Consider the following 25,223-nt stretch of genomic DNA (forward strand, 5'->3'; position numbering starts at 1 on the left):
CTTTGGACTGTCCTCGACTGCATTCCCAGGCCACAAGCAGGAAGCTGGATGGGAAGTGGAGCTGCCGGGATTAGAACCACTGCCCATATGGGATCCTGGCACATTCAAGGCAAGGACTTTAGTCACTAGGCCATGCTGCTGGTCCCAAATAAGTCTTAAAAATTAAATTACAGAAATAAGATTGAAGCTAGATATTCCTTTACAAAGTGACAAATAAATAAGTCATATAAGCAATCTTCTCTGCCTTTTTAGGTTGTAACTACTTGAGAATCTTCTTTAAAAATAATTAAGATGACCTAAAATCACATTTTGGGATTATAATAATAAACAAAGTATTATGTTTTCTCTGCATAGTTGAAAGTCTTACTTCATAAATTAAAATGCCTGTATTTTTTTTAAATTTTGGAAATGCAATTCTGAGTTTTTCTTAATATTATCTTTTGTTTAAATAAACCAATTGCATATTTCCCTGAGTCCAAGAAGTTCTAAGTTCTCTGATATTTTAGTCTACAGACACTTCTGTCCAACATACATTTATTTAGTCCAATCTGTGTTGCTTTACCACCTCTCAGAATAGCCTAGGAGGAAGGAACAAAATATCACTATATTCCTAGGATCGTATCTGTGTACTGCATTGAATCTACTCTCTTAATTATTAATACTACATTAGCATAAAAACAAAATATCATGAGGAAAGAAATAAATAAAATACAGAAGTAGAGTTAGAAACAAATAAGGCAATAGTAATGATGGTTTTCTAAGGAACTCAGAAAAATCCTTCACAAATTCTAGTTATAAGTGCTACAACAGACTTCAGATATACAATGGACCTATAAGAAGAAAAAATGCAAATACATTTCTCTGGGGAAATTATTTTTAGATGGACAGATCCTATAGTAAGTGAAGGTCTGTAACAAATTTTCAGTCTGAGAAAATCCAGAAATCATTTATGTTTCATAATTGGTTTAGGTACATATAACATTTTAACAGAAGATTTGCCTTCTGAATTGTTTGCCTAAGGCAAATATTAAAATTAATCTTCAGTCCCTGACCACCAGATAACTGATGGCAAACAGAGTGAGCCCAGAAGAGTGTGTGGGGGTTAAAGGAGTGCTCTTACAGATAATTTAGAAAGTGGTAAATCTGCAAGATGGGGACCCGGCCCCATATCGTAGTGGTTAAAGTCCTTACCTTGCACGCCCGGGACCCCGTATAGTTGCCGGTTCTAATCCCGGCGACCCTGCTTCCCATCCAGCTCCCTACTTGTGGCCTGGAAAAGCAGTGAAGGACGGCCCAAAGCCTTGGGACCCTGCACCTGCGTGGGAGACCCGGAAGAGGTCCTGTCTCCTGGCTTTGGATTGGCTCAACTCCAGCTGTTGTGGTCACCTGGGGAGTGAACTATCGGATGGAAGATCCTCCTCTTTGTCTCTCCTCCTCTCTGTATATCCACCTTTCAGTAAAATAAATAAATCTTTAAAAAAATCTGCAAGATGGGGTCTGAGTTGACTGTGGAAGTGCCATCTAATCCCTTATAAAACTAGGATTTTTGACAAAGAATAATAAAGGTTTGCAAATACAAGTCAATGTGTGACTGTGTGTGTGTGAACCTATGCTGAAGTGAAGAACACAAACCGAAACATATTCTCATTCTAACTAATTAGGCATTTTTCTTTGCTCCTTAATTCGGATTCCAACTGTTGGCATCACAGTTGTGATATGAAATCATCTTGCAATTATTTTATAAGCTTCTTTGACAGCCCTTAACAGATAGGACATATTGTTTCTGTCTTAGCAAATGCTGAGTCTTGCATTTCATTCTTGCTTTCTTTTTTATTTCATTAGTATATCAGAGAAATGGTCAAATTTTATACCTGGTTTTTAGGGGAAAACTATTTTCTGCCCATAATCAACATTTGAAAGATGAATCCACAATGAATAAAAATATCCAGAAATGCTATGTGGTATATTGTTCTATATTATTATGACTGTAAGCATAATCATTTATTTTTATATGACAATCAACATTTTTGTAAGTATTTATATTTAAATTATTAAAAACTTGAAATGAGTCTGTATATTTTTCTTTATAAAATAAATCTCAAGGGGCACAGTGATTATGATGATGCTTGGAATGCCCACATCTTATCTCAGAGACTGGGTTTAAGTTACAGCTTCACCTCAAATTCCACTTTTCTGTGAATGCACACGATGGGAGGCACCCGATGATGGCTTAGTACTTGTGTCCCTGCCACTCACTGGGAGACCCAACTGAGTTCTGGATTACCATCTTTGGTATGTCCCAACAAGAGCTGGTATACTCATCTGACAAGTGAACCAGTGAGCGAAAGGGTTTCTTTCCTCTCTTCTCTTCTCCCTGACTTTCAAAAGGGGGGAAAAAAAAACTAGTAATATCAAAAGCTCATAGAATTCAAGAGTCAATTTTACGTTTTTCCTATGTATTGTACTTTCTTATAACTATCTGTGCAAAATTAACTTACTTTCTATCATAGGATCTGTCAATTTATTACTGCTTTGGGTATTTTTCACTTCATGTGTCGCTTCCATCAGTTTCATCCTGTTAGTTCTACTATTATCCCTAGTAAGTTTTCCTCTAGATGTAAACTTTCTTCTAGATGTAACCTTTCCTGGGAAACCGTTCTACATATTCTTCCTATATAAACTATCTACCTTTTATCTGCATGCCATCAATCTTTTAAAAACACCTTTAAATGTTTGTAACTGTCTTACAATTTTTTTTACTTCAATGAGAGTAAGTATCGAGGTTGGCATTGTGGCATGTGGGCAAAGCTACTGCCTGCAAAGCCGGCATTTCTTATGAGCACCAGTTGCTTCACTTCTGATCCTGCTGAGGTTCTAGCAGAAGATGGTCCAAACACTCCCACCCCTGCCTCCACATGGGAAACCTAGAAGTTCCTGACTTGTGGCTTCAGCTCAGCCCAGGTGTGTTGTGGCATTTGAGAGTAAATCAGAGCATGGAAACTATCTGTCTCTCTTATGTAAATATTGATGATCTATGTTACAAATGACTCAGTAGACATGCAAACTTTGGAAACACCATAGTGGCAGTTGTGCACATTTAGCAATAATGAATAATGTGTACTATGTGGCGATATAGTAATAGGCATAAACTAGACGTTAGAGCAAACATAGCCATCCAATGCTCATTTAATCACTTTACAGATAGCAGTAAGAGTTGTACTTACTAAATGAGAAAAGCCTTATCACCATCTGTTTTTTATCTTTTAAAATGTAGGTGGGTTCCTTATCAATAACTTAATCGAAACTTGTGGCTTACCGCTCACTTTAGTTGGACAGAGTATCCAAGTAGTGCATATTTACACACAGGAAACAAGAAAGTTTATCCCTAGGGTTGTATAAAATATACTGTCCTCTAACCTGAAAGCTTTCATGGTAGGCTTTCTGCAAGTGTAAGATGTCAAAGAATGAGGTATGTTCCTCTCCATTTAGTCTGCAAAAGTTAAAAGTAGACCTGGCACTTAGAGTATTTTTTTTTATGTACAGGAAAGAGTGATTAGAATCCATAGAAAAGTGAAACCATCATGTTACATCCATCTGTGGTTATCGTGTAGATGTGGTTTTAGCATGTAGTATTCATGAGCTTCAATTTTTTCTTCCAACTTAAGAAATTCTTCATTTCACTGACTGTGGAACCCTTTTCACCTCTTTTCACATTCTTTCCAAGAATCAGGCATATGCTCAGACAAGAAAAGAACACTTTGCCTCGGTGGGTGGGCTGTATGCTTCCAAAGCTAGAACTGATGTTTGTGAGCATTGCAAAAACAACAAATTGCCAGGGTAACAGTAACAGACTAAAGCAATGCCTTCTGCCAGATTCTCAGTAGGGCCCCAGTAGGAAGATACGCTTGAGGGTGTGGAAGTGGGGATAACCTGCAGACCATGGACCTGAGCAGCACTTCCCACAGGCTGAGTGAGGGAAAACAAACATATCCTTTTCTTTCTCTCCCCACTGTTTTGTCCCCTAAAACCCAAACAGAATTTCCTTCTATGAGAATAATTTAATAAAAATGTTCTCTGATCTGCCAATCAGAGTACTAGGTTTAATCCTAGGAAAGGTACCTGTGTGAAAATCACAGACAAAATTACCAAGTAAAATTTTGTTCTAAATAAAGCTGTAAAGCACGTTAGAAATGATTTTTCTCTTGAATATATTTGTGACTTTATTTACATACATATTTTAATTGTGTTTAGAAACACGATTCTGTCATGAGATAATCATTGTTCATTAAGTGGCAAGCTGATTTTTTTTAGTATTATAATATTCTAGAATAAGACTCTATCAGTAACTTATATTCAGAACATTACATATTTGCTTTATCTATCCTCTACTGTATGATGATAATGATATATCTCCACAGAATTTTAGGAGTAATTCTTTGCCTTGGTATTTATTTCTACATATCTTACTCTTACTACCAATGCAGCTATTTAAGCTTGTAGAGGAAATCTGTTAATACTAAATTACACTCATCTATCATATAACTTTGATTCATATGCTGTCCCATTACAAAGTGAGACTAGAGAAAAGACAGACATATTCACAGGTAACACATTCTTTTTTTTTTTTTTTTAAAGATTTATTTATTTTTATTGGAAAGGCGGATATACAGATAGGAGGAGAGACAGAGAGGAAGATCTTCCATCTGATGGTTCACTCCCCAAGTGACCACAATGGCTGGAGCTGAGCCAATCCGAAGCCAGGAGCCAGGAGCTCTTCAGGTCTCCCACACAGGTGCAGGGTCCCAAGGCTTTGGGCCGTCCTCCACTGCCTTCTCAGGCCACAAGCAGGGAGCTGGATGGGAAGCCGGGCTACCAGGATTAGAACCAGTGACCCATATGGGATCCTGGGGCATATGCAAGGCAAGGACTTTAACCACTACACTATCATGCCAGGCCCACAGGTAACACATTCTTACACTGAGCAACATGATTCCCAAATATATATTACACTATTAAAAGACATTATAGGCATACAGTGTATAAGCCAGTGGTCAGGTTTTGGCTGTTTTGCTTAAGATAGTAAAATAAAAAATTGCCTTTCAATATTATAATTTCAAACCCCCAAATTATATGAATGAGTCTTTGAAAGTTGAGTGGATGATTATTGAACTGCTTCTTCACACATTCACACTTTCCCGAATAAAATGATTCTGTGAGACCTGGTATGATTAAGTCAGAGGTCTAAGAAATTACCCAAGTGAATATAAGCTTACTCCAAAATTTTCACAAAATTTTTAATTAAAAGACAGGCTTATCTTGGAAAAAAAGTACACATTTAATTCTAGGGTGGATGTTTGGCCCAGCAGTGAAGTTCCTTATTGGGTTGTCTGCATTCCATATTCTAGTGCCAGAATTCACTCAGCTATCTTCCTGGCTCCGTTTTCCTACATCAGCCATCACCTAATGTCTCAAGTGACTGATTTTGTTCCAGCCACGTGGCAGACCTGGATTGAATACTCTGACTTGATCTGGCTCAGCCTTGGGTAACAACTGCAGACATTTGGGGAATGAGCGACAGATTGGGTCTTCTCTGTCCTTCACTCCTTATTTCTACTTTTGCCCCTCAAAATGAATGAATAAATATATGAACTCAAGAAGTTTTCAGAAAGTTCATGAAAAAAAGTTAAAGAATACTTTGCTTAGTGGTTACCATGTTGGTTAAAAATGGATGTAACATGGGTCTGGTGTGGTGGCATGGCATACTAATCCTCCACCTACAGAACCAACATCCCATGTGAAAGCTGGTTAGAGTCTTGACTGCTCCATTTCCAATATGGCAGCCTGCCAGTAGCCTGGAAAGGCAATAGAGAATGGCCCAATGCCTTGGACTGCTGCACCCATGTCACAGATCTGGAGGAGAATTCTGGCTTCTGAGTTTGGACTGTCCCACCCTTGACCATTGTGGATATTCTGAGAGTGAACCAACAGAAGGAAGATAATCTCCTCATCACTCCCACTCTCTCTGTAACTCTGACTTTCAAGCAAAATAAATAAAGCTATAAAAAATTAAAAATTGGACATAACTATTTTTAAAAAATTAAAAATGAATCCTCCTGGAAACCAATATGTGTAATGAAATGAGCCAGTCTCAAGGGACAAATATCACATATTTTTCTTCTATGTGGCAGCCAATATAGAATACCAAAACAAAGTATAGGAATTAAAAGATTGTGTTGAGATGTGATTGGCATTTTTCGTCCTTGTTTTTATTCCTGTGGGTGGGACCTGCTTTTCACTTGTTGAATATTGCAGTTAGTGGTGAATTAAGCCTGTGAGTATAAAATAGATTAAAATTATGTTTTGAAACAAGTGATGAAGAGAGGGGAGGGAAGAAGGAGCATTGGAGAGACATGGTTGGATGAGGAACATGTCAGTGTTTCCTTGTAACTGTGCTCACGGAATTCATAAAATCTTCTGTCAATATCAGGGAAGCACTTTCAACACATATCGAGATACTTGGGTTTGATTCCCATCCCTGGATCTTGATGACAGCTTTCTGCTAATTTAGACATTGGCAGGCAGCAGTGACGGCTGAAGCCACTGAGTTCCTGTTATTCAAGCAGGAGACCTGGATTCAGTTTGAGCTCCTGACTATATTGTGAGCATTTCAGGAGTGAACCAACGGATGAAGGCTCTCTTTTGATTGCTCTCCATCTGTTCTGATGTATTTCCAATTATAAGAGAAAATAAAATTCATGGGATCTGGGCATTCAAAGAAAAACAAAAGAGGAGTGGCTGAATCTCAAAAATGTTTCACACAAAAATAACTTTTAAATTCCATTGTTCATGAGTCTTTCAAAGCACCACTGTTTCAAGTTTCCTGTAAGTGTCTATTGTTAATACCACTATCACCTTATGACAGTCCATATTCTGGGCATCCAGATGACTGCACATATGCTACAAAAATGAAAAATTGCTTACACAATGCAAATGGTGAAGCTGGAATACAACACTTATCTTCTTTTCTGTCACAAGTCAAAAACTCAAATCCCCTTCTGTTCAGAAGCAGCATTATTTTCTAATTCCTCCTCCCAGATGGTGAAGATTTTTCCATTGATTCTCATTTACCGATGACCTCTTTCCACTCTATCATATAGCATATTTTTTTTTCTTTTCATTGTATTGAAAGACTTATTTGTTTTTCTTGGAAAGACATATATACAGAGAGGAGAGACAAAGAGGAAGATCTTCCATCTAATGGTTCTCTCCCCAAGTAGTGGCAACTGCCAGAGTTGCACCAATCCGAAACCAGGAGCCAGAAGCTTCTTACAGGTCTCCCACGTGGGTACAGGGTCCCAAGACTCTGGGCTGTCCTCAACTGCTTTCCCAGGCCATAAGCAGGGAGCTGGATGGGAACAGAGCTGCTGGGATTATAAACAGCATACATAAGGGATCCTGGTGTGTTCAAAGTGAGGACTTCAGCCTCTAGGCTGTTTTGCTGGGCCCTCCCTTTATTTTTTTAAATTTTATTTATCTTCTATTCAACAAGGAGACTTACAGAGAGAAGGAAAGACTCAGAGAAATATTTTCCATCCACTATTCATTCCCCAAATAGCCATAATGGCTGGAGCGGAACCCATCAGAAGCAAAAAGTGAAGAGCTTCTTCTAATTCTTTAACAGGAGTGCAGGGGCCCAAGGATTTGGGCCATCCTCTAATGCTTTCCCAAGTCATTAGCAGGAAACTGAGTTACAAGTGGAGCAGCTGGGCCTGGCACAGTAGCCTAGAGAATAAAGTCCTTGCCTTGCACTCACCGAGATACCCTGTGGGGTGCCAGTTCATGTCCTGATGGTCCCACATCCCTTTCAGCTCCCTGTTGGTGTCCTGGGAGGGCAGTTGAGGACGGCCCAAAGCCTTGGGGCCCTGCACCTGCATAGGAGAACAGGAAGAGCTCCTGGTTCCTGGCTTCAGATCAGTTCAGCTCTGGCTACTTGCACCACTTGGGGAGTGAACCACCAGATGAAAGATCTTCCTGTCTGTCTCTCCTCCTATCTGTGTATATCTGACTTTCCAATAAAAATAAATAAATCTCAAAAAAAAAAAAGAAATGGAGCAGGTGGAACACGAACTGGCATACATACAGCATTCTGGTTCTTGAAGACAGAGTATTAGCATGTTGAGCCTTGGTGTTGGCCCATAGTTTTCTTTCTGTAAAGTACATATACAAAGAGGCAGGCATTCAAGGTAAGTGATGCCCATGTATAAGGGCACAATATGGGAAATCTCAAAATACATTGAAAGTTTCTTTAATAAATTGGTTACAGCATGGTTCAAAAAACAACATCCCACAAACCAAATCCAGCTCATAACATGCAAATATAATTTTATCAGATTGTAATCGCTCATATTTTTAGTGTCATCCACAGTTAGTTTCACCAAGAGCAGTGTGGTTTAATAATGCATCAGACGGCATGGCCTGAAAAATCTAAAATATTAGGCTTTTTATAGAGAGTTTTCTAACCTCGTTTTTCCATTGAACATGAAGACAGTGACTAAAAGGGTAGATATTCTCATGGTGTCTCAGAAACTAACTGAAACAACATTTGAACTGGATGATAGATTATTGGAAATTTCTTGGAATTCCACGGCAGTTCAGAAATACGAGTCCGCAGGGTTGGTACTCTGGCTTCATGCTCAGATCAGGAAAAGAAGTCCTTTCATGAGGCTGTAGTAAATCATCAGCACAACATAACCATTGAGAAATGACCACAAATAAAAGTAAAAGCACCTGAATCATTTTGTAATTATATTTAGTATAATCACCCAATTTTGATCCATATATATTTTTGGAAGAGGTGGTATTTAGAATATTCTGTTTGAGTTGAGCTTCCCGTCCATATCAAACTTAGGTGAAAAAGTGCACCTCCACAGGGGTTTTTAAGAATGCGTTTTAGATGAGAAAATGGAAGAGTAAAGGTGAGATCTCTGGATGATAAAAATTCTTTCTTTCCGTACTATTCAATGAAATCTTTATAGCCAATAATCGAACTCTGCATAGTAGAGAAGGGTGTAGAACTGGGTTGGAGGCATAAAACATAATAAAATAATAATAATAAAGGAAGAAAGAACTGAGTTGGAGGATTTCAGCTGGGAATCTGTCTTGATCATCCTGTAAGAAACTGCTTTGGTATAGAGCTGAAATGCGAAAAGTGGTTGAATAAAATGTACAAGTCAGAAAACAAGCAAAAATATAACAGCAATGCTGTTAGGAAAGGCCAGAAAATGTGAGCTTAGATTGAGAATTTGGAAAACTGAAGTTCTGTTGTATTCTCCTTGTGGGTTTTGCGGGGAGCCTAGAACCTCCTCTCCCTTTGTAGTGTGGTAAAGATTCTTATACACTTTCTTGAGATTGTTGCTCATGAGCTACCTACTATTATTTTGAAGGCATCCATTGTGTTTTTCTTTTGTCCTCCCTTATCTCACCCATATTCTTCAGCATCTCTAGACCCTATTTGAACATTAACCATACCTCTACTTTTGTGCCAAGGTAAATTCAATTAAACTACTACAATGGATTTTAGAATTTAAATTATAAACTCAATGAACTTACCACCACTCTTAGAGGAATCACTGCTTTATGTTTTGATGTGACTGCACAATAGATATATAGATATATAGATATAGACATAGTAATAGACATAGAGATATAGATATAAATATAGGGATAGATACATTTAAGTAGCATTCTCTCTTACCATTTGCTGACATCTGGAAGCAGTTTCTGTAAGGTATCCATGAGAAATGACTTCTTCCAATGTCTAGACGACTTTTCTGTAGTCTGTTAGCAATCTCATTTTGAGGTGTGAGAAAAGTAATTCTGAGAAAATATTACTAAATTATAAATGCATTTTGCAATTTAGTTCATTCTAGAAAACTTTATGAGAGAATATACCAACAAGATATATATGTCAACAGAGTATATATATCACTGTAATTGGCTCAGGTCAATCTAAGGTTGTGACTTTTTGCACCATAGTTCAGGCAGGTTGCAGTGTTTGCTTAAGTATGTGATGGGTGGTGTGTGAGTATGTTTATGTGTGCTTATAAAGATAAAAGAAAAGGTCATTTTAGGATTATAGAAGAGTTGTCTATTGAAACTGAGAAACATGACTTACTTAATACATTATGAAATAAGGATATTTTAATTGTACTCCTTTGATATACTTAGTATTTGCCACCAAAATAAGAAAAGTCAGTCACATATGTTGGAGAAGGAATGGAAACATAGTAGCAAAAATACGATATCTCATCATAAAATTATGCAATAAAATAGAGTTTTAGAATGTAAAAGCAAAATTGGCATAAATTATTCATTATGCAATTCAATTTATTTTTTGATATTTATCTTTTTTTTTGATGGTCAAGCTGAGGTTTATTAGTGGCATCAGACTTTATAGACCAAGGGTCTTATGGAATAAGGGAGGAAGTATCAAGCTTATCAACAAAACCCATCAACTGTTTCTATACTTTTGTTTGGAGCTCCTTTTGTTTTGTATATTCCTTTTTTTGGTTTTTTATTATATTTTTGACAGTCTCTACATAGTTAATTAGAGTAAAAGGTTCAAGGGCTATAGGAAAGTGGGTAAGACCATTATTTCCATATTTTTTCCATCATATATAAGAGGTAAAGGGGATATTGAGGGAGAAGGTCCACCCAGTATCCCACCCACCCCAGGTCCCGGATGTGGGGCATGCTCTGAGATACTTGCTCAAGTGGTTTTGATAGCTCACCAGTTATGAATTGCTGCCAAACTAGCCACTCCAAGCATGATGAGGTCGTTGAAGAATTCACTAATTGATATAGCCCATCATAGAGTCTCCATTTGTCCAGTATTTTGCTGCCAACATAAAGCTGAGGTGGTTGATTGACCTGTTCTGTCTTCTGTCTTTCCTTGGTTAGAGTTCTGAGTCTGCCATTTTGATTGGGGAGATCCCCAAAGAAACTTTGTCTGAGGTGTTCTCAGACCAGATTCTTGTATGTACTAGCAAGTACAGGGCCCGGCACAGTCCATCGCCCTGATCAGCTGGTGGCTGCAATCACTGGGTTGGTTCTGTTTTCAACCCTGTCCTCCACTGGAGCCAATGGGTTTTTGAAGTACAGACTGGTTCTGCCCAGCACATACTCGGCCCTCCCATAAACCGGTGGGAGCTGCAACCCAGTCAGAGAGACCCACAATAACCCCCACCAGCCCGCACTCTCTACCCTGGTTTGCCAGTTTGTGTAGCAGACTAGTCCAGTCTGTCCCACACCCCATTTGGCTCTCATACATGTCAATGTGTATTGAAGCTAAGTTCCATCTAACCAGCTCAAGTATCCAGCCCTCACGGATATTGTTGAGTGCCTCTGTCTAGCCAACCCTGCCGCTGTCCTAGTTTCCATGCCCTCCTGTGGGGAGTGGTAACCCAAGAGGGAGGAGCCCACTATTTCCTTACCAGGCCTCTCTCACTCCCAGATTATGCACTCTCCAGGTGGTTCTGTGATTTGACTTGACAGAATGAGCCCCCAGTGCCAGCTTCTGCCAGTTGATGCTGTGGCTAAGCCCAAACAACCTTCACCCACTCTAATTTTGTTTGCACCAGTAGGAATAATCAGCCCAGCCTGGCCTTTTCCCTGATCTAGTCCACATGAGGCGCACAGGTGTGTTGCAGCCGTGGTTACTCTGGTCTGCACCCATCCCATCTCATGCCCTCCAGTGGGAGTAGCTGTTCAGCAAGGGAATCCCCCTTATTCCCCCTGCCAGCTCTGCCCCCTCTGTTCCTGGTTCTCACGCGTGCTGGATGGGCGCTGCAGTCACATCCAGTACAGGTACCCACACCCTGGCATTCCATATTGTGGACTGGATTTTGTCGCGACCAAACCTGGCCAACACACCCTCTGTTCTGATGTTAGGATTCCCCAGTGGATGACGTGAACTGATTCAGCCTGGTCTGCCCCCTGACCCATGCAAAATGTATGCCAGTGGGACACTTTCCATGGCCTGTTCTGGGCTGTTTCCAATCATATTTCTTGCACTTATCTGCAGGGTCTGTGTCCTGCCAGAGGAGTTGCCTAGGATCCTCGATCAGAACCCCTCCCAATGCCAGATTTTGCACATATCAGGAGACCCATGAGCCAGCCCTACTCAGTTCACCTCCTGTCCTAGCAGGAACAGTGGCTTTTCCTGACTGGCCTTCAACCCAAACTGGTCCTTGCTGTTGGATGTTTCAGCCCAGCCATGGCTCTTTCATACCCATATATGGCTCACACATGGCTCAGTAGGGGCTTGAGACCTAGCCTAGTCCATCCCACATCTATCCTGGTCTTCCAGGACACCAGATGGTCTTGGAGTCTGGCCCAGCTTGGTGCATCCAATCCTAGTCCACTCTTGTACCAACGGAGACTAGAACTGTTTCCTGACCAGAATGCAGCCCCCATTCCAGCCCATGTGACCCTTGGTGGGAACCTCCACCCAGCTAGGGTGTCCCCTTAGCTCCCCAACCAGGCCTGTTCCCAGCCATAGATCACGTGCATGCCAGTGGTTGCTCTGACTCAGCTTGATTCAGCTCCTCACTTGTCCCGGCCTCTGCCTTAGACACTGTGGCTTAGCGTCCCTGACTCGTGCAGACAAGCAGGTGCAAGAGTCTAGTTCGCCGTGATCTGTGCTCCATCCTGGTCTCTAGTTTTGCTTGTGGGCTAAGGTTTGCTCAGTCCTTCCCAGTGCATCCTGTTCCATTACCAAATGACACATTAGCCAGCTGTTGGAGCTACTTTGCCCAGCTTGTGCGACCCCCAGGTCTGGACCACATGTTCACCAGTGGGAGCTATGACTCGCCAGGGGAGTTTCCCAAGTTCCTCCATTTAATCCACTCCCAGACCCAGTTCTCCTACATGCCATTGAGTTTTAGGCCAGTGCCTGGTGCAGTCTGGCCTTCCTTTTGGCCTTGTATGAGCTGGTGAATGTAACAGCCCGGCCCACCCCACACCCTATTCAGGATGCACATTTGGGTGCTGCTGCCTTGACCAGTCCAAACTGTTGTGGGTTCCTTTACCTGTGATTGATGGCAAGCTCCTTGGTCATACCCACTTTAGTCCATTACCACCCCATCTCTTGAGCTAACCAGTGGAGCTAGAATTTCCACAGGGTTTGGTCCATACCAACTCTCCCCCCCCCACACACACACACAGAATCTACCCCTGGATATGGTTCTCAAGTGCTAGTTAATATAATGTCCCTGCCTACTGTGACCCCTCTACTGATCCATCATCATGTCAGGTAATAGGATATCCTGCTGGACAAGCCCTGAGCTTTAGCTTTTGTATGAATTGGTGTTCAGTGCTCAGCATTGTTAAGTAATTACAAGTTCTTCAAAGGAAGAGTTACTGTCATTGGGAAGCTTTAGGATGGATTCACATCCCAAAAGCACTGTGGGTTCAACCTGGAGGTATGTAAGCAGCAATTCAAAGAACCAAAACCCCAGAGCTCCCCAGCTGGGCGGCCAGCAGGTGGAGCCTGGCACCAAATGGCACTCTGGCCACCTGGGGACAACTCACCTGGTGTATGTAGTGGCTGGTGTCTGGGATCCAGGCTTGAGACGCCCCGTCCTAGGCCCACCAGCAGCCAAGTGGCTGCTGGAAGTTTAAACCCCCAGGCCCAAGGTTGCGCCCCTCCCCAATCCTGTCCACTGCTCAATGAGAGCAGCAGGTGGGCCCTGGAACCAGGGCCTGCCCAAACAGGCCTGGGAGACTTACCAGGAAGGGAGCAGCCCCTAGAGCCCAGGCAGGACCAGGGACAGCTCACCTGGTGCATGTGGTGGCTGCAGTTGGGATCCAAGCGAGATATCCTGTCCTTAGGTCCACCTTGATATTTATCTTTATTTGAAATGCAGAAGTAACTGGAGAAGGACAGAGAGAAAGGGAGCTAGAAAGAGGGAGAGGATTTCCCTCTGCTGATTCACTCTGATTCACTCCCAAAATGGCCAAAACGGCCAACTCTAAGCCACTCCAAAGTCTATCTTCACATATAACAGCTCCATGTTCAATCCATCTTTGTCTTGATTGGTATCTCTTTTCTGCATTTCAGCTTTTTGGAATGAAGCTTTAGGTGAGCTCTGACTGCACTTTGTAAGGTTTATCTCAGGCCCTAAATTTTATTGATGTTTGGCTGCACCTTAGCTTGTAGTGGTTCTGACCTTCCTGTCTCAATTCTAGGTACCACATGCTACAGATCTCTCCCTTTGCACAAACATATTCCTCTTTAAGCGTATCTCTCTTGTTGATGTTTCAATATAAGTTCAAGTGGCAAATAATCCTATAATATTTTAAGCAAAGTTTTAACTGAAAATGTCACAGAGTGAAGACTTTATTATAAATCAGTTTTAAAAACAAAATCCAACCAATCACTGGGCTTAGATTTGATATTACTTATATTTTCTACCAGGTAGGAAGTTAATAGTTTCAATTCTCATAGGCTTAAAGTTACTGAGTTTATATTAGGCTATATGTTCCTGGTGTGTAGCTGTCTTAAAAAAAATCGATATATTTTTTAAAGATTTATTTATTTTTATTGGAAAGGCAGATGTACAGAGAGCAGAAGAGAGAGAGAGGAAGATCTTCTGGTTCACTCCCCAAGTGACCTCAACGGCTAGAGCTGAGCCAGTCCAAAGCCAGGAGCCAGGAACTTCTTCCAGGTCTCCCACGGAGGTGCAGGGTCCCAAGGCTTTGGGCCATCCTCGACTGCTTTCCCAGGCCACAAACAGGGAACTGCATGGGAAGCAGGGTCGCCGGGATTAGAACCGCCAACCATATGGGATCCTGGTGCATTTAAGGCGAGAATTTTAATCACTACGCTATTGTGCCGGGCCCTCAATATATATATATATATATTTTTTTTTAAAAAAAAGCAAACAAATGCACATGTGCTATGCTCACTTGGTGAACTTTACTGTCTTCTAAACAGTGTCGTAGGAGTTCAGGCATTAGGATTCAGAGAGATGGCAATTTTGAAAGGAACAAATAAACAAGTCAATGCCTTATTTATTTACTTACAGTGCTCTATGGAATAGTCTTCATTTTCCACCATCAAAATAAAGGGAAAATGAGTTTCATGCATCATAATTATTTTTGTGTATAGTCAATACTTGCAAAGTACCCCATGTTTCTACATATCCTTATTAACTGCAAAATTCTCAGCTTCTCTCTTTTAGAGTGAAAATATTGAGAACCAGCTATTGTATTTAACTTGTAAATTTTGTAAATGTAATTAATTTGGTACTTTGTATTTTGCAAGAGTGTGAATGTAACTCTTTTTGTGGAGAGGTCTTTGGTCTGAATGATGACCTTTGGAATGCTAGTAACTGCTAGGGATCTGTGTAGTATTAGCTGTACATAGTCTAATTTACTTTAGTGGTTTCTCAAAGTTTCTGTTGAGAACAGCGCCCCCTCTGTCAGCCTCTCACTGCCTCTTAACTGTATCTATCAAAAGCTAGGAAGTGCTGGGAAGCTGCATTCTCTAAAATGTCTTTCCCTGTGGCTTAAAGATTTTTTTTTTAAATAAATAAATACAGTTTATGTTGGGCATCCACCACTTGAAGGGCTAATGATTATTGACTAGCCTCCAGCAGGCATCAGGGAGTCTTGCCTCAGGCCCTTCCAACTAGCCCCCAAACCTGCCGAATGTTAACACATGTTTCTGGATTCTGGCTGGGATTGGACATAAACAAGGCAGTCAGAATGGACCATTTAGTGTACAAGTCAAGATGACAGATCTCTGCTTAATACAAGGAAGAGAAAAATTCGTATCTTATTGAAAACGGCAGAAGAGCCCCGGGTGCTTTCACTTTGTGATTCTGCAGCAAAAAAGTGGGTTGTGTCAATATAAGTCTATGTCACCAGCTCACAGCTGCCACACTGAATTGACCCTGTTCACGACAGACATAAAGGCCTTCCATTTCCAAATTCTCTCTAATGCTCATCTGTGAATGGGAGCAGAATGTGGAAGAAAGCCAACAAGTCTTCCAACTGTAGGCAGAGAAGAGAGACCAAGTTGCTTTGAAGTGGCACAGCAATCTGGGGTGTGATGTGCACCATCGGGCAGCCAACCCAAGAGACTGTTTGATGCATTTGGAGTCCTTGTCATGGAATGCTTTGACAACACAAGCTTATGCTTTGCAAATCATGAGCCAGAAAAGATTATTATCCTTCTGGAATCTTCTAAACCCACGTAGGTCTAGATCTGAAAGCCCAGCCAGATATTGCAGGAGTGGATTATTAAGGCAACTTTTTTCGAGCTGAGCTCAGTAGAGTATATATGGAATTTAACTCCTTACCTATCCTTCAGAAATGCTACTGTGGTCAACATAATGTTTGGAAAGGCTCTTATAAAGCTGCTAAAACCTCTTCATTTTAGAGAATTTCAGTCATTTAGGGGGGGCAGGAACCAAAATTAAAAGAGAGATAAATTTAAATGTATTTGGATGAAAAGCATCTTTGAGGAATGACTATATTCTATCAAACACACTTAAAGGATTATCAGCTATAAAATGTACAGCATTTTGATTCTACCATCTATTATTTCAGTGTTGCCAAATTAAAATGTAGCTTTCTCTCTGGTATTTTAAGTGCATATGTTCACTTTGGCAAATATGTATTGGATTCCAATTACATATAAAGTATTATGTCAAAAACTGTGGAACAGATTTGAAGATACAATAAATAACACAGAATATATTCTGCCACTTACAGTTAATGATCTGATGATATTGAGAAGCACTGAGTGTAAATACTTTCTAGATTTTGTTTAGTTTTCCTAGTCTCTTGCTGCCATTTTTAGAAAAATACAGCCATGGTTAAGAGAGAACAATATTTGATCGCCATAAACCGAAGGGGGACTTATTATAATACCCTCCTCCAAGATAGGGCAGTAGGTGGATCATGCAAATATCTGTTACTTCTAAGTCCCTGGATTTGCTCTTTTTCATATTTAGTCTAGAATCCATCTTCCTGTGTAATCACCTTCCCAATAACTTGCACCATATTTTGTTTGCTAAAGAACAGGAATAAAGGACACCTGAGTAAAACTGACACTTTGAAGCAACATGAATGTTTCAGCTTCTTATAATCTTTCCTCTAAGTGCACATAAAGTTATATTAAGACAATGATTTATCTCAACATCAATCCATTTATATGCCTACAATTCCCACTTGCAAACCACTTACGTTTAATCAATTTATCCATGTGGCTACACATCGTGATTTCAATGCATATATCTTAGTGCTTAATTTGGGTCAGTTATTCAAAGATAATATTAAAAAGGTAGAAGTAACTTTTTATTCAGCATAACTGAAATAAATCAACAAAACATTAAACAACAAAGAAGTCTATTTCCAAATATGTTTCCCAATAGAATAATACGAGTTATGGCTGTGTTCAACACACTATTTAGGAGTTGACATAAAATTCATTTTTTTTTTCTGGGCGGTTCCCCTTGAAGTAAAAAGTGCTTTAACTGGCTTGATTATTAATATTATGCATTGAATTTGACTCATAGTTATTGGCTCTTTTCAGAAAAGGGAAAGGAATTGTCAGAGAAAGAGAGAGAGAACACATTTGTCATCATTGAACATGCATGAGATATAAGCCAAAAATAATTCTTTATTTATTTAAAAATTTAACAGTTACTGATAAACCTCCTGTATGCCAGGCACTGCATTATGTATGATAGGTACACATCAAATGAATTTTTTTTCTTGAGATAAGATTATTCACACATTTAGATTGGTGACAACGATACTGAAATAAATGCAAACTTTACAAACTGGCTACAATATAGGGGTTAGAATTCATTCAGATTTCATTCCTACTCTTTGAGGTCTTTTTGGGTGAAATAATTTTATTTACATATGTATGTGTACGCATGTGTGTGTGTGTATGAATTTTTAATTTACCTATTTAGGCATCACAGCATAAATAAGTCTCCACCCTTGAAGAGCACTTACCAGGAAAAAGAATGAATGGGCATTCATATCTTTATAATCCATGCTTAGATATGACAGGGAGATGACACAAAGGGGTGTTACTAGTGTTACGAGTGAGAAGTTAAGTTTTTAACTGGACCAATTTGCTTCTTGGCTATCATTACCTTGTGCTTTCTTTGTCTTGAAGATCATCTTGCTTAAATCAGGTTTCATCTGTTATAATTCTTCGGGATTCTTCAGGCTCCTAGTAATGTTTGTTTAGAATCTCCACTGAAACCTGTGCTTTTCTCTACAACTGATATGTAGAAAACATTTTGTCACTCACTGAGTGGGGAATTCACTTCATTTTAATTTTCCAGTAGGAATTATGGAAGTTGAACTGTTGGCTCTGTTGTTAATTACTAGTTTCCTTAATTATGGCGTAGACCAGATTAATTTTTCCTCAAAATTGTCCTGGATGATATATTACTATGGACTTCAACTTCAATATCAAGCTGTCCCTTGTATCTAGGAATTGGTCTTGTGGCAGAGCAAATTAAATCACTTATTGCAAGGCTAGCACCCCATATCAGAGTCCCAACTCAAATACTTACTACTGTGCTTCCAATCCAGTTTCTTTTTCTTTCTTTTTGTTTCTTATTTTTTAAAGATTTATGTATTGTTATTGGAAAGTCAGATTTACAGAGAGAAGGAAAGGCACAGAGAAAGATATTCCAAGTGGCTGCAGTGGCTGGAGCTGAGCCAACTTGAAGCCAGGAGCCAAAAGCCAGGAGCTTCTTCCGGGTTACTCACACAGGTGAAACGTCCCAAAGCTTTGGGCCTTTCTCTACTGCTTTCCCAGGCCAAAAGCAGGGAGATGGGTTGGAACTGGAGCAGCCAGGATACAAACCAGCGCTCATATGGGATTCTGGTGGTTGCAAAGCTAGAATTTAAACATTAGGCTACCATGCCAGGCTCTTAACCCAGTTTCTTGCTGACGCGTATAGAAAGGCAGCAGAACATGGCCAAAGTACTTAAGATATTGTAGTCTATGTGAAACCATGTTGCAGTTCCTGCTTCTTGACTTTAGCTTGGCTCAGATCCAGCTATTGGTGCCATTTCGGGAGTGAACCAGCAGATGGAGTATTTGGGACACTGTTTGGGTTAACTTTTCATAAAGAATCAAAGAATTTATAATTTTCATATCCAAGCTTCACCACAAGTTGTTGTTTGTACTCATTTCAACTTCAGTATAATTCAATTTCCTATAATAGCTTTTTCTGACTCATGCTTTACATTTCTTACTCCTTCAAAGAATATCCTGTACTGACATGTTATAACTATTTTGCATACACTTACTCTAGTACAAACATTTTTTGAACTTCATATAAAATTTTTGTAATACTCATTTTCTGTGAACTTTTAAATGCGAGTTACTTATCACAAATTTATATCTACATATACATACATGTACATATGTATTTTTAAAAAAGATTTATTTATTTTTATTACAAAGTCAGACATACAGAAAGGAGGAGAGACAGAGAGGAAGATCTTTCATCTGATGATTCACTCCCCAAATGAGTGCAATGGCTGATGCTGTGTCGATCCGCAGCCAGGAGCCAGGAACTTCCTCCAGGTCTCCCACGTGGGTACAGGGTCCCAAGGCTTTGGCCGTCCTCGACTGCTTTCCCAGGCCACAAGCAAGGAGCAGGATGGAAAGTGGAGCTGCCAGGACTAGAACCGGTTCCCAAGTGGAATACTGGCATCTTCAAGGCGAGGACTTCAGCTGCTAGGCCACTGTGTCAGGCCCACATGTACATATTTATTCATATAAATAGATACATAGATTGATAAGAGAAGAACTAATACATGGAATTAAGTAGGAATTTAAATAGGATTCAAGTTCTTATTCATTCTATAAATTTAAATTGTAGGTAATTGTTAAGATGGTGATAGGAGACTTGTTCACCATTTCACACCTTTCAATTGGTTAAATTTATAAAAATAAAATCACACAAAACCATTAAGTGTCTCTAAATTTTGCCAAGAATATGCAACATGTGAAATATGTGTATTCGTGGTAGTGTCTTTTTATTATTTTTAATTTTCATTTTTGATGATTTGTAAATTCATAGTTGATTGAAGTGCAAAGTGTCAAGGGCTGCAGGAAAGTGGGTGAGGACACCATTTCCACATTCTTTTTTTTTCTTCCCTGCATCTGGGAGAATGGGGATGACAAGGAGAAGAAACCTCATCCAGCCTCTTAACTGCCTGCATTTCCTGGGGTGGAGGACAATCACCTGATGCCATCCCAGGGTCCTTGGTGTGGGGTGAGCTCCAAGGTTCCTACTCAAGAGGTTTTGACAGTTCAACAGTTCTGAATTACTGCAGATCTCACTACTCCAAGTATGATAAAATCTTTCCAGAATCCATTAGTTAACACAGTTTACCTTGGAATCTCTGCCAAAATATTCACTGTCAACACTTGACTGGGGTATTTGATCAATTTGTTCTGCCTTCTGTCCTCTGTTGTGTACCAGGTTTCCTCTGCAAGCTCCGATGTACTGCCATGTCCTCCATGTACACCTGGATATGCTTTACACGTGCACTCCATGGTCAGACCACGATAACTTATTATCTTCATGGTTGGGGTTCTGAGCCCAGCAATTCAATTAGGGGGATCTGGTGCTCAGATTCAGCCGTGGGTGATGTGGACTGGTGGGTGATGTGGACTGGTGGGTGATGTGGACTGGTCCTGCCTGGTTCGTCCCCGACCTGAGCCAAATGTATTCCAATGAGTACCATTACCTGGCTTGGTCTGGTCTAATCCTTATTGTGGTTCTTGGTCTCACCTGCAGGGATTGTGTCCCGATAGAGGAGTTCCCCAAGTTTCTCCATCAGAACTCTTCTAGTGCCAGATCTGGTGCCCATTGGTGGGTTCATAGGCCAGCCCTATTTAGTTCACCTCTTGTCCTAGCAGGAACAGTGGCCTTTCCTAAACTGGCCCTCACCCATTCTGGTTTTTACTGTTGGTTGTTGAATTTTACAGACCATCCAAGCTTGGCCTATACCGAGACAGCTCACACATGACTCAGCAGGAACAGAGACCTAGCCTAGCACATCCTATACGCACCCTGGTTCTCATGAGAACCAGTGGGTGCTGTAGTACGGCTCAGTCTGACACACTCCAGACCCAGTCAACAGTTGTGCTAAGGGACACTGCAGCCATGTCCAGACTAGACAGCAGCCCCCAATCTGGCATTTGCACTCACTAGGGAGAATCACAACCCAGCCAGCGTGTCCCCTTAGCTCCCCAACCACGCCTGTTCCCAGCCACAGATCTCACACATGCCAGTGGTTGCTCTTACCCAGCTTGGCATAGTCCCTTATCTGTCTTGGCCTTTACCTTTGGATGCTGTAGCCTGGCCTGACCTGGTCTTACCCCAGTCCCAACTCTCACTGGCAGGTGCTTGCCTGTGGCCCTACTCAGCCTGCTCCCATCCCTGACTCACGCAAACCAGTAGATGTGACAGCCTAGCCCGGCATGACCTGCTCTCCAGCCTGGTTTCTGCACTTACTGGTGAGCTAAGGTTTGCTTGGCTCTGCCCTGTTTACACCCTTCTAAAACCAACCCACACACTTGCCAACAGATGGAGCTAATATGCTCAGCTTGCCCCACCATCTGTTCTGGACCATGTGCTCACCAGTGGAAGCTATGACCCTACAGGGAAGTTTCCCAAGTTCCTCCACTCAGCCCACTCTCAGACCCAGATATCACATGTGCCAGCAGGTGCTAGGCCCTAACCCGGCATAGACTGCTCCTCTATCTTGGCCTTTGTATAGGCTGGTGAATGCCCATTTATCCCCCACAGAATCTATTCCTGGATCTGGTTCTCTCACATTCTGGTTAGGGTCATGGCCCTGCCTAATGTGATCCATCCCCTGTTCCAACACTCAGTCAGGTACTAGGATCTAGCCCTGCTAGATAGGCCCCTAGCCCTAGCTTTCATTTGGACTGGCATGTGGTAGTCAGTGATGTTCTACACAAACAAACCCATCTTAAAACTCCCATGTAGGCTGGTGAATCAGTCTGACCCATGTAGATCTTCCATTCTCTCCTCTCCAAACCACTAAGTTGCAGTCCCCTCGCTTACCTGCAGGTACAGTGGCCCTGTTGTTGCAAGTTCCTCAGGATTCATTCCTCACCTACACATACAGTGACCTTATCCATGGATGTCCCTAGGTAGTAATTGCTCACACCCAACTCCCAAGAGTTCATCAGTGCCTACTGGCACAGGGCTTTGCCTGTTGGCTGCCTGAGCCAAGATGGTGCCGGGGGCTTTTTAAGCAGTTAGGCCAGGCTGTGCTCCCCATCCATCAGCTGAATGTGACTGGTGGAGCAGAGGTTTTCATTTGCATGCCCGTGATTTTAATGTTTTTAAAAATTATCTGAAAGACAGAATTACAGAAAAAGGAGGACAGATGGAGGGAGAATGTTTGATTTGTTGTTGCATTCCCTAAATGACCACAATGACCATGGCTGGGCCAGATAAAAGCCAAGAGCATGGAGCTGACTCCAGGTCTCCCAAGTGGGTGAGGAGACCAAATACACTGGCCATCTTTTGAAGCTTACTCAAGCACATTAGCAGGGCCCTGGATCAGATGTGAAGAGGCTAGCACTTATACCAGCACCCACATAGCATACCAACATTATAAGCAGACGCTAAACTTGCCATACCACAGTGCTGGTCCCCAAAGTTTACCATTTTTATAAAAATGCAGTCAGTGGTGTTACAGCCACATCTTGCTACCATTGGCTGTTCTCCATTATGTTTAAGCTCTATATGACAGAAGCTCTACTTTGGGTGATAGTGAATAAGAATGAAAATTTTCTTGTCTCAAGCTCCTAGAGTAGGACTCTTGCTTCACCTTGGGAAAACAAGGCTCTGAAACTTTTAGGCTCTGAGACTTTTATCTGCTAATGCCACAGTACTGTGTTTCAGAGGATGTATTGCATCTAAGTACAATTGATAGGACTGGGACTCTTTCCCCTTAAACAGCTCCCATCAGTAATAAATAAGCTCCATATTTTGGGGCAGGACAAGAACATTTATCTCAGCTAGTTTCCACTCCAGATAGCTCATAGAGTAAAAGTTCTGCAAGGTTAGTGTCAGTTAAGCATACCAGGGCTTACTGTAAGCACTGAACTGATAATTCTCGGAATAGGAGTAGTATCTTTCTGGGTGAAGGGTGCTGCTCTCTTACCCAGCTATGATGCAGTCACATAGAGATTCTGCCTAAGGGGAAGTGTAGATAGGGATAGCAGAGATATTTGCAGTTCTCCCCATGGGGAATGATATTATTGGAAAATCTCTAGGGAAGTACATGCCTAAAGGCAGTGTCAAATGCAATGAAGGTATTAGTGGTGAACGATAAAGATGAGGTTGGTAGATCCATGGCATTTGTAAGAGAGACCAAGATTAAGATGACCAACGATAAGTTTCTCAGGGAGACCCAAGGAAACAGTTAAAATAAATTCATTGTCATTGGACCATATTACAAGTCCTATGGAGAGGAGATCTGTATTTAGAATTTTACAATGTATTTTAAATGTTTATTTTCACCAATGTAAATATGAGACATACTGAGAAATCGTAAAGGATGACCCATTGAAGAAAAGAAAAATCAATCAATAGCAATAGCATTTGAAACCTAGTTTCTAGATTCAACAGAGCTAACAAAGCAGCTGCTTAAAATATGTTCTGGAAAGTAAAAATGTTAGGAATAATTATGGGAAGCTATGGTGACAGAATCACATAAAATAGAGCCTATGAGTAAAGTGAGAAATTTAATTAATAGAAACCATGGAAAAGGAAAGTATAAAATCATAAATAAAAAATACGCAAAAGGGTACAAAAGTAGACTTGCCTCATGAACTTTTCAATAGAAATTACATGGTGTGAAGGACATGGAGAAAAAAAGTTTTGAAGTAGAATGTGTGGAGATGAGAGTAACATGAAACCTTATCAACGTAACAATATTAGAATATTAACACTATCAGAAGAGACAAGAGAAAGGAGAGAAAAAAGAAAAGAACCAAAAAAGCCAAAAGCATAGTAGATAAGAAGAAAGGATGGAGAGTGAGAAAAAGTAAAAAAAAAAATCTAAAATATTCCTGATTTTATTTGAAAAATGTTAATCTCTATATGCATAAAACCCAATAAGTTTTCATTCAAATATGATAGTTTCAAAAAGATTTACACCCAGATTCAAAATAATAAAATGACAGGGATACAATAACAAAGAAAATTTTGATAATCACAAGAAAAAAGTTATTCAGCACAAGGTGTTCTGATAACTAAAAAAGTGATTTTTGAACAGAAATAATGAAGTCTAGAAAGCAGTTTAAGACATATTTTAAGCTGAGCAAATAGAATCCTCAAAAAACTAAAGATATAACTACCATATAGTCCAGTAATTCCATATATATATATGGAATGAAAGAAATGAAATCCATGTCAGACATTTATATTTCCATGTCTATTGCTGTAGTATTCGTAATGGTCAAAAAGGGGAAAAATTCTACCGCTAGATAAAGAAAATTGGTGTATATACACAGTAGAATATGATTCAGCCATATGGAGAGTGAAATCTTAGTATGTGTGATAATATGGATGGAACTGGAGGCAGTCATGTTTAGTATAAGACAACCCCTGAACAAGAGTTATCATGTGATATCATTCCTAGGAAAAGAAAACAAAGTTGACATTAACTGTGTATTAAATGTAGAATATACAATTAAGACAGACATTGCTATATCGCTATAAAATAATATGGATTTTTTCAAGCATCAAAATATACATTTAAACACATTACACAGGCCTGAGTAAAAACATGAAAAAATATATGTACTATGTAAACTAATTGCAAAAAAATAAAAGTGGTTGTACATTTAGACAAATTTCAAAACAGAAAAGATACACTAAAGCAGGATACTTTACAAATACGAGCAGTTCGAGTCATCTGGGGTACACTGCAGTGGTAGTTATATATATATTACAGTATATATGCAGCTGCCATAATACAAAAAACGAAACTGACAGAATAAAGAAACTTAAACTTTAGTGATCGTAGTGGATACAACAATATCTAATTTCTACTGTTTGATGACAGAAAAATAAACAAAACACATCACATCCAAATATAGTAGGAGGCGAGAAACAGTAAGA

This window comes from Ochotona princeps, chromosome 1 (assembly GCF_030435755.1).
Source record: "Ochotona princeps isolate mOchPri1 chromosome 1, mOchPri1.hap1, whole genome shotgun sequence".
In the NCBI taxonomy this organism is placed as follows: Eukaryota; Metazoa; Chordata; class Mammalia; order Lagomorpha; family Ochotonidae; genus Ochotona; species Ochotona princeps.